The 8948-nt window shown below is 35.0% G+C and overlaps 1 non-coding gene across 1 annotated transcript; it reads left to right on the forward strand.

Annotated features, from left to right (window-relative positions):
- The first annotated feature begins 7053 nt into the window (after positions 1-7053).
- On the forward strand, positions 7054-7125 carry TRNAM-CAU (transfer RNA methionine (anticodon CAU)). The gene has a single exon. It is a non-coding gene; the product is annotated as a tRNA-Met (tRNA).
- The last annotated feature ends 1823 nt before the right edge of the window (positions 7126-8948 follow it).

Raw genomic sequence — 8948 nt, forward strand, 5'->3', positions numbered from 1 at the left:
ACTCTGTACAAGTAAGACATAGGTATTTGTGATTTCCCTATTCTTAATCTGCACCAATCACATACCTGGTTATTACTGCTCCCATTTCTTCCAGTACTTTCATAATCCATGCCCCATACTCTGATAGTTCCGTCGATAAATGTGGCAGTCAAGAGTTCACAATAAACTTGTCAATGAAATAACGACAAATTCATTATGAATGCCAATCGCCCTTTAACATTTAAATACGTTACAAACAACATTATAGTATACCCTTACATCAGACACTTTTTCTATCATTATACATACAAATTATTATATGATCATCCAGTTGTCAAACTATTTACATGACTGCCAGAAGTAATTTCTGCTCATTGTTATTCCCCGAAAGTCATTAGGCCTAGTCTAGAGCTTAATCTCTATCTAAGCTACAAACAAACTAAAGTCCAAGAAAGATTCAGAAACTCATATACATTGTATAATCCATTTATGTTCTTATCTTTTGTTTTGCATTTTGATTTTTTTTTTTTTTTTTTTTTTTTTTTTGAAAATTGATAATTTTCAACTTATTCTTGGTGAATTTAGCGTCGTTTCGTTTTGGCTAATTATGATACTGGGTCGAAAACGATCCGGGGAGCAAATTTATAAGCTTTAACGATAGCAAAATACGTTTTCGACCCGGGGGGTGGTTAAATGGTTTAAGGTATTATAAAAGCTATAAAATAGTAAAAATAGCTATTATAAAAGTGGTTACCGTATTCTTAATTTACACGGTGTGATTTACGTAGATTTAGTAAATCGCAAATAAGTTCGAAAAATATAGATGACTATCCTAAATCTTTTATTTCTTTCATTTGTATGATTTGTCAGCTTATACGAAAGCACTGGTGGGCTTTTGTTAGACGGGCTTTTTGCCGGAAACTTAGGTATATATCCGCGACCCTGTTTTGCATATTATGACGTCAGCCCGGGAATTGTATTGTCACACTGTGTATGTATGTCGGCTATATCAAGTGCTACAAATTTATCAGTAATTATTTTATCATGATAGTAGCAAGACTCTTCAGTGTGCCAGCTACGCTAATATGCAAACTTCAAAACATTTAAAAGTTACAGGTTGCATAAACATCTAGACGAAAACATTTAGATATTCCTAATCCTTATATATTATAGAAACAAGACGCCTCAGGCTGCAAGCCACGCTAATTACTAAATTTCATTCAGGCCTGCAGTTACCGCTGGCTGCGAGGCCCCTACATGACACCACAAGATGTCACTAGCGAGCAGGCAATTTGTATAACATTTTTTTTTAAAGCCAATTAGATACTTGTTTCATACACAAAATTGCTATGTTTTTCTTCGGTTTTCCATTTAGACAATTATAAATATTCGTATTTGTTTCGTGTTTTTTGCACTAGTATAAAAGCTTTTAACACTACGTAAATATAACATTTATGTTGCTTATGTGAAAGTGTTATTTATGTTTATGTGAAGTATGCACTTAATTGCGAATATACAATCATTTAATTAAAGAGAGAAATATTTTCGTAATATTGCTTACAAAAAAATTAAATTTATGAATGTTTGTTTTTTCCATTTCCTGTAACCATTTATTGTTATTTCATTTTGTGTTCTCATTTTTCTTCTATTTGCTAGTAAGTATATTACGTTACCTTTTCTTTCTTTTTTTCCCCTAACCGGATATTGAATTTAACAACCTTTCTTGTTGTTGTTTTGTTAATAAATTAATGTTTTGTTTCTGGATAGTGATTCTCGTAATTTTATGTTATAGGTGCAGCAATTGGAAGAGAGACTGAAGGAATTGTTTTGGCTTGGAATGGTGATAGGACAGAAAATTTTCAGAAGTAGACCTCCTAAACAAACAAACAAACAAACAAAAAAGCATGTAAATCAGACATGCGCAACAGCCTGATCATTGAACCCTTTCATCCGGGCCACCTGCCCCGTTATTGAAAGTGTATTTCTTAACGTAATCTTTTAAACTGAATTCAATTTTTTTCCCTGGATAACTGATGTCCATTTTGAAAATATTCTCCGCATTGGGACATATAGTGTACCATCGAACATTGAGCGACTAGTCCAGAACATAAAATGAAAATGAAATGAAAGTTTTATGTCCGTGCCGGCTAGGCTAAAGGAGACGGTGATGATGAGAAATGAATGAAATGGTGGAATGAAGAAAGTGCAAGGAAACGGGAGAATCCCAAGGAAACACATGCGCACGGTGTTTGTCCACCACAAAGCTCACTTGGCGCGAGCTGCGATCTCCAGAATATAAAGGGTCAAGTTTCCCATTAAAATGGTAAATAAATGGATTTTTCTGCTTTTCTTTAGTAAATACATATTTTGGTTACCGTTATAACAGACTTTGTGTCTCTATGATATTAGTGTACGATGAACGAGTTTCTCTATTGAGTTGAGTTGAGTTGATTTTGAGTTTAACGTCCCGTTCAGCAGCGAGGCTATATGAGACGTGGACCTACTGATTAACGTGGAATCCGAACCACATGAGCTCCCGCCGGGAATCGAACCCGGGCCTCCCACGCCAAAGGCGCGTACGCTAACCGCTTAGAGAGTTTCTCGATTGAATACGTACGGCCCTTGATACCAGTAAGTCCTCTGTCCCCCCCCCCCCCTGTTCTAACTGTGTCACTAGTTCCGTCACTAATACCCTCTCCTCAGGACAAGCCACCACATGCAGATATCTCTCATAAGCACCTACTCTATGGTCATATCTGACCATATTCCTGACCAATATTTATGTGACCTTCTGATAGTAAAGAAACCTTTCGTAACATATTGTTCATATTCAGTAGGTGTAAGCCGGTTTGCAAGCACCAACATATGTTGCAAGTACAACTGGCTTGCTTTTGCGTAATTGAAGTGGCTACCTGCGTGAAAATATGGTATCGCAATTGCCAGTCATCGCTTCTTTCGCCTTCAACAAAGCGTTTGAGAATAATAACCATACGAAAATATTGCACACACAGTTTCACTGTTGGACCATTTTTTCCTGGAGTTTTTCCTTGAATTTTACCATAAATGCACGCATGCCGGGTTGATCTATCTGCAAATTGTCAGTCCTAAAACTTCCAAGAAGGGTCAATACTACTAAGTTCTCTTCTTCCATCACATTCATTTTAGACAAAATTTTCTTAGCCAGAGCAAGCTGAACCAAAATGTGACCCCTTAAAGCACTAGAATAGAAATGGGCTGACATAATGAAGTTTGTAGATGCTGATGCGCACGAGACATTGAACAAATCTTGCAAACCACTTCCATCCATTATATAAACAATGGCATCCATGAACGACATCAACAGATGAAACCCTCCAAGCCGAACAATCACTGAACCCACATCACTATCCGGCTCACAGGAAGCCACAATTTCTCTAGCTTTTATGTAGAGAGGCTGGTCAAAAGTGGCAAAGCAGCTCTTTTGACATTGTTCTACACATTTCTAAGCTGCTGTTTTGAGGGCGGTGTAAACCGTGTCATAATTTGAAGGTGGAGCCCTAATGAATGGTAAGCACAATATTCGTGATAAGAAGAAGCTCTTGTTTGATGTGACGCTCTCCATGAACCCATTCCATTCAGGGATGAAGTCTAATTCTTTCCATTTCCCATACATCCACAGCAAATCAGTTGACATTGGAAGCACTTCTTTGTCACTATTGGTGACATTCTCAACAGTCTGACTGACCAATCCTCCTTGGCCTGGTTTTCGGAATCAACTAATGGTATAGTACCATATTCTCTCAAGGAGGCTGCACTCGAAATACACCGGACCTTATCAATTGGGGCTCTTGGGCTAATGGATGTCTTCGGAGTGAAACACTGAATACCTCCCATGCATGAAAGGTGTCGTGGCCATAGATTATATCCATGTTTATGTCGGTGTTGTCAAATATGAATTGCGTGAAAGAACTTTTGGCAACAATCTTCAGTGGTTGTTGCAAACTTGAAACTTCAAAGCTTCTGACGTCATTGTAAGAGCTGTAGAATCCCAAAGCAGACAGCACATCCACCAAATTTCTAGATCCATACTTTCTCTATAAGAATGTTCCGACTCCTAGCAGAATAGGGGATATGAAAGACCTGGATCTGGTAGCAGATATTATTGCATGTGCTATGAATTTCACTTTGTTCTCATGCTTCATTTCACTTCCTCGTTTTTTCCTTTGAGTTGTGATAGTGTCCAATAATAGCTTTAGAGAAGCTGGAATGTCGTCGTCCATTCCATGCAGAAACATATCTGGAGAGGGATATTTATCTAGAGCATACACTTGTGATCTGATGTCTTCACGTATGATCTACACGGCTGTTTTTACAACCCGCAGACGTTCATCGTGCATATTTGTTTTCTTGGATTCATACCAACTGTTTGTCAGAATTGTGTGGCCAGTGTTTCGAAAGCATATGGTTGTCTGCTTGAACTGATTACTTCTACTCAATACAATTACATCGTTATTGTATCGTTCAATCAAGTTCTTTATAATTGTCTCAGTTTTGGGAACATAACCGGAATAAGTTTTGACAATGTCATCTAGTGTAAATTGGCATATGTCCTCATTTTCTTCCATATAGTTACAGTTGAAATCAATACAGTCAGAAACGTTACTACTTTCACGTCGGCCAGTACGAAGAGTGACTGCTGAAGTAGGTTTCAAGAATAGTTTAAAACAGGTGCTGTGGTACTGCCCTTCAGCAGCTCAAGATTTGCTACAGTACCAATCCTCCGTAAAACCTCCTCACTTCATGCATCGTCTCTATCATCGGCTGCGGCTTATATGGATTCTATAAACCCTAGAGTTTGAATCTCATGTACTCTATCTCGTTTGGGATTCGGTTTCTTTGTTTCTCTGCTTGAAGGCATTACTTGCATCCTTCCCATGAAACAAGCAATTTTCTTTAAAATCAAAAGGCTCCGCAAAGGACCTCGTCACACGAGGTGCAGCTCTTCTTGCAGCCTTCTCAACGTTTTGCTCTTTTGTGTACGTTTTCCTGCACTTGTACTCCATCTTGTTCCTCTGTCACACTATCATCACATATAAAACAAGTCAAACCTGCCATAACACTAATTTCAGAACTATAAGTCAACGGTCGCCCAAATCATTCCATTTATCTACCAGTCTTCGTCATTCTTTTATTGAGTTACAATTTCATTACGTAGTTAAGAACCAACTAATACATTATATGGACATTTGAAACAAATATAACCTATCTAGAATAAGACTAGAATTAAACTTAAGTATAAAATTAATTACATATAAGCAAATTAAAAGTAAAGTTATTTTATTTAGACACTTGTATTGTGTTGTCATCTATTAGACAATTATGAAAGAGGGGGTGCCAAATTTCCTGCCCATTGTTTCTGACAAAAATAAACTACTGTACATTCGTAATTACAAATGTTACGAACGCTGTAAGTAATAAAGTATTGTCTTATATTTGAAAATAGGCTCATTATTAGTCAGAGGAGTTGATATGTGAGTAGAATTTCTGTTGGCAAGTTATTCTATAGGGAAACCTTTTTAAAATTCAATATCGTACGAACAGAAAGTAACTATTGAGTAAGACCTGTGGTTTCATTAAGAACAAAGATGGTAAAAATACGATAATACAGCACTTCAAGAGTATGCAGAAGTCTTACTAGAAGTAAATATAAATTGGTAAGATTATTATTATTATTATTATTATTATTATTATTATTATTATTATTATTATTATTATTATTATTATTATTATTATTATTATTATTATTATTATTATGGAAGATTTAAGAATTCAATGCTGCATCTGAAATCACAGAAGGGATCAGATACAAAACACGTAAGATCAACGAAAGGGAAGGTAAGAGAGATGTCGAGAAGTATGCAAGGTTTAAGAAGGGGGTCGCCAGGTAAACAAGGTTGGAAACCACTGCCATAGACCAACTATTTTGATAAGTAACATGTATTCGACATAGTGCTCTCAAACGGGTCGGGTTACAGATCGGGTCGGACTGTTGGATCGGGTCACTCGGGTCAGGTTGTCGGTCGGTCAATCGGGTCGGATCACGGGTCGGGTCAGTCAATTCGGGTCACGGGTAGGGTCGGGTCGGGTCGGTCTTCAACCCGACCCGACCCGTCCCGTTGAGAGCACTAATTCGACAGAATTCCCCTCCCCCTCGTACCAACTTTATTCAACTTTGATTTGAAAGAAGCAATGAAGGAAAATCTACATAGAGAAGACGATGTGTTCGGTAGAAGGCAAAAGAGTTGAATAAATACCAAATACAGTAGATTATATTACAGTAGTTTCGTTACGAAACTAGAATCGAAGATTATCATGTTAGAAAAGTTGAGGAACTTGAAAGGAATTCGAAATGAATTGTGTTTTAGATCACTGAAAATTTAAAGTGTGAACGAGAAACGAAAGCAATGAAATGAATTCGAGAAGAACGAATAAAGAATATTATTTTGTAGGTTCAGGAAAAAAATCGAAAATATTTTGTCTAGAGTAGCGTTTCTTAAACTATGGTCCTCGAGGTCTGTTCTTTGTGGTACTCTTCGGTCGATCATCAGTCCAAAAGAGATAAAGAAGAATAACATTCAAGTAAATTGTTTATCATATACTACTGTTATGAACCTCTTGAAACTGGTATAGAGTATAATATTTCATAAGGTAAAGATTATAATAATTCCAAAAACTTATGTTAATTTTTTTTATTTAAAAATATTCTTGATAACTTCCAGTTACTAAAAAAAAAAAAAAGTCAGTAATATGTGCTTTCTTTTATTTAATACCATAAGAATTAACGGAATTTTAATTAATACATACTATTTTTAAAATATGAGTATATTGATAGTTTTAAAAAGTAGTTAATTTGCTTTGAAGACGACAAGAGTAAAGTTATCCTTAGAACATTTGATAACATCTGATACTTAATGTGTAATATCAGATACCTATTAATATCAGATACCTTTGATAAGTTACCTGTTAAAAAGAGGTCGTAAAACTGATCATAAAGTTTCCAGTAATATTTCTACAGGTAACGTAGTTTCAGCATGTAGCAGAGTGGCGCAGTGGAAGCGTGCTGGGCCCATAACTCAGAGGTCCGTGGGTCGAAACCACGCTCTGCTAAGCATGTTTTTTTTTTTTTCTTATACGAGGCGAACTCGGGAAGCAAGGTTACAACGGCTAGCTTTCATTGAAAAAATGTGTATTTGAGAAAATCTCTACTACGAAGTATGTATGTGGTAATACAAGGACAAATTTCGACGTCCAGCTTCTGTATTGTACAGTCATAAAATTATGTATCTGCTACTGGAACCACATTTCAACTTCGTTCATTATCTCTTTATCGTCGTGGAAGTTTTGTTCACCAAATGTTTCCATAATCGGGAACAAATGCTCTGTGAATATCCGATGAGCGTTCATCTTGTGCTTGGATAAAACGTATTGACACGACGTTCGCTTTCTTATAAATGATGAACAACACTGCTTAAAATGAAAGGTTGACATTGGAGCCAAAGAAAATTGTCTTACTAACTAAAGAAACTAATATGACTAAATGATAAATGACCTTTTATTATATTTTTCAATAAAAGAGAAAGTAATTTGCATAAGAGGACGGTTAGTATCTTAATTTATCAACATAAAGAAGAAAAATGTATTATAAATAAATTAATATGCAATTAAACAAAACATTAAGTACTTAGTCAAAAATAAAGTTTAAGGAACCAATAAAATATAGATATGGGATAAATGAAAGTATGTAAATTTCCCTACACTATATTAACAAAGTTTATTCAGTTAATTGATATTGATATTAAAAAAATACATGATTAAAATAAAATAAAAGTTGTCTCCTAATTCACAAGCAAGGAAGACATTATTAAATGTACAGACAATTGAGACTTTTTTTTTTTTTTTTTTTTGCTGCTCGACCCTCTATCGTTATTTAGCTGACAAATTATATGTTTTTAAAGAAATCAAAGTACAAAATCAAGTATTCTAATCCAAGTTTTAACTAAAATATGCAGAATCGTGTTTCTGCATGAATTTTACTAGTTACAAGTGATAACGAGTCTGGAGATCCATAGAAATCAACATTATATATATATATATATATATATATATATATATATATATATATATATATATATATATATATATATATATATATATATATATATATATATATAGTAAGCAGTTATCTTTAGAATTTGACCTATATGTGATATTCTGCTTGTTATTTCGAAAATTACTTTGTTTTCACAAATAGTGAAAAGTGTGTTTTATTTTCAACGTGATAAAACAATATTTTTAAAAAAGTTAAATTTTAACCTTTTTACACATTTTCAAGAGAAATAAAAATAAAATCATACAACAGTATGATGGAGTGCACTTCACATTTGGCAGGATTTTGCATCGGCGTAGCCATTCAAAACACGAGTTATTCGCACTAGACTCCACATAGAAAAGAGGAACATCCGCGAAGCGAAAGGGATCTGCAAGACTGACAATGAAAGCCAGCATAGCCAATGCACGAAAATATTACTTGTCTGTCTACAGGGATACGCCGTAAACTAAGATTCTTACTAAACTAAGCAATTAATAAATAAACATTGTCAGCTTAATATTACGTCTCTCGAATGTGGTCATATTTCATTAGTAAATCAAATGTAGTAAAGCTGAAATGAAAGGGCAGTCGAGCTATGCGAAGGAAAACTACAATAACATTATCTGACAGAGATCAGTAAAGCTCTGCTTGTTGATGAGCATTTCTATGATATCTAATTTGTAGTATCTAATATCTCCTCTTCGACATCATGAAAAGTCCACAAAGGGTGTGGTAAAACAACATTTATTAGGGGAGTATATTGAGTAATGACTTGAGTATCATTAAACGTTTATAAGTGATGTTCATTGTGTTGGTTCAATCACTTTATCAATCTATAGTT

The sequence above is a fragment of the Thermobia domestica genome, chromosome 9, assembly GCF_964235325.1.
Source record: "Thermobia domestica chromosome 9, izTheDome1.hap1.1, whole genome shotgun sequence".
In the NCBI taxonomy this organism is placed as follows: domain Eukaryota; kingdom Metazoa; phylum Arthropoda; class Insecta; order Zygentoma; family Lepismatidae; genus Thermobia; species Thermobia domestica.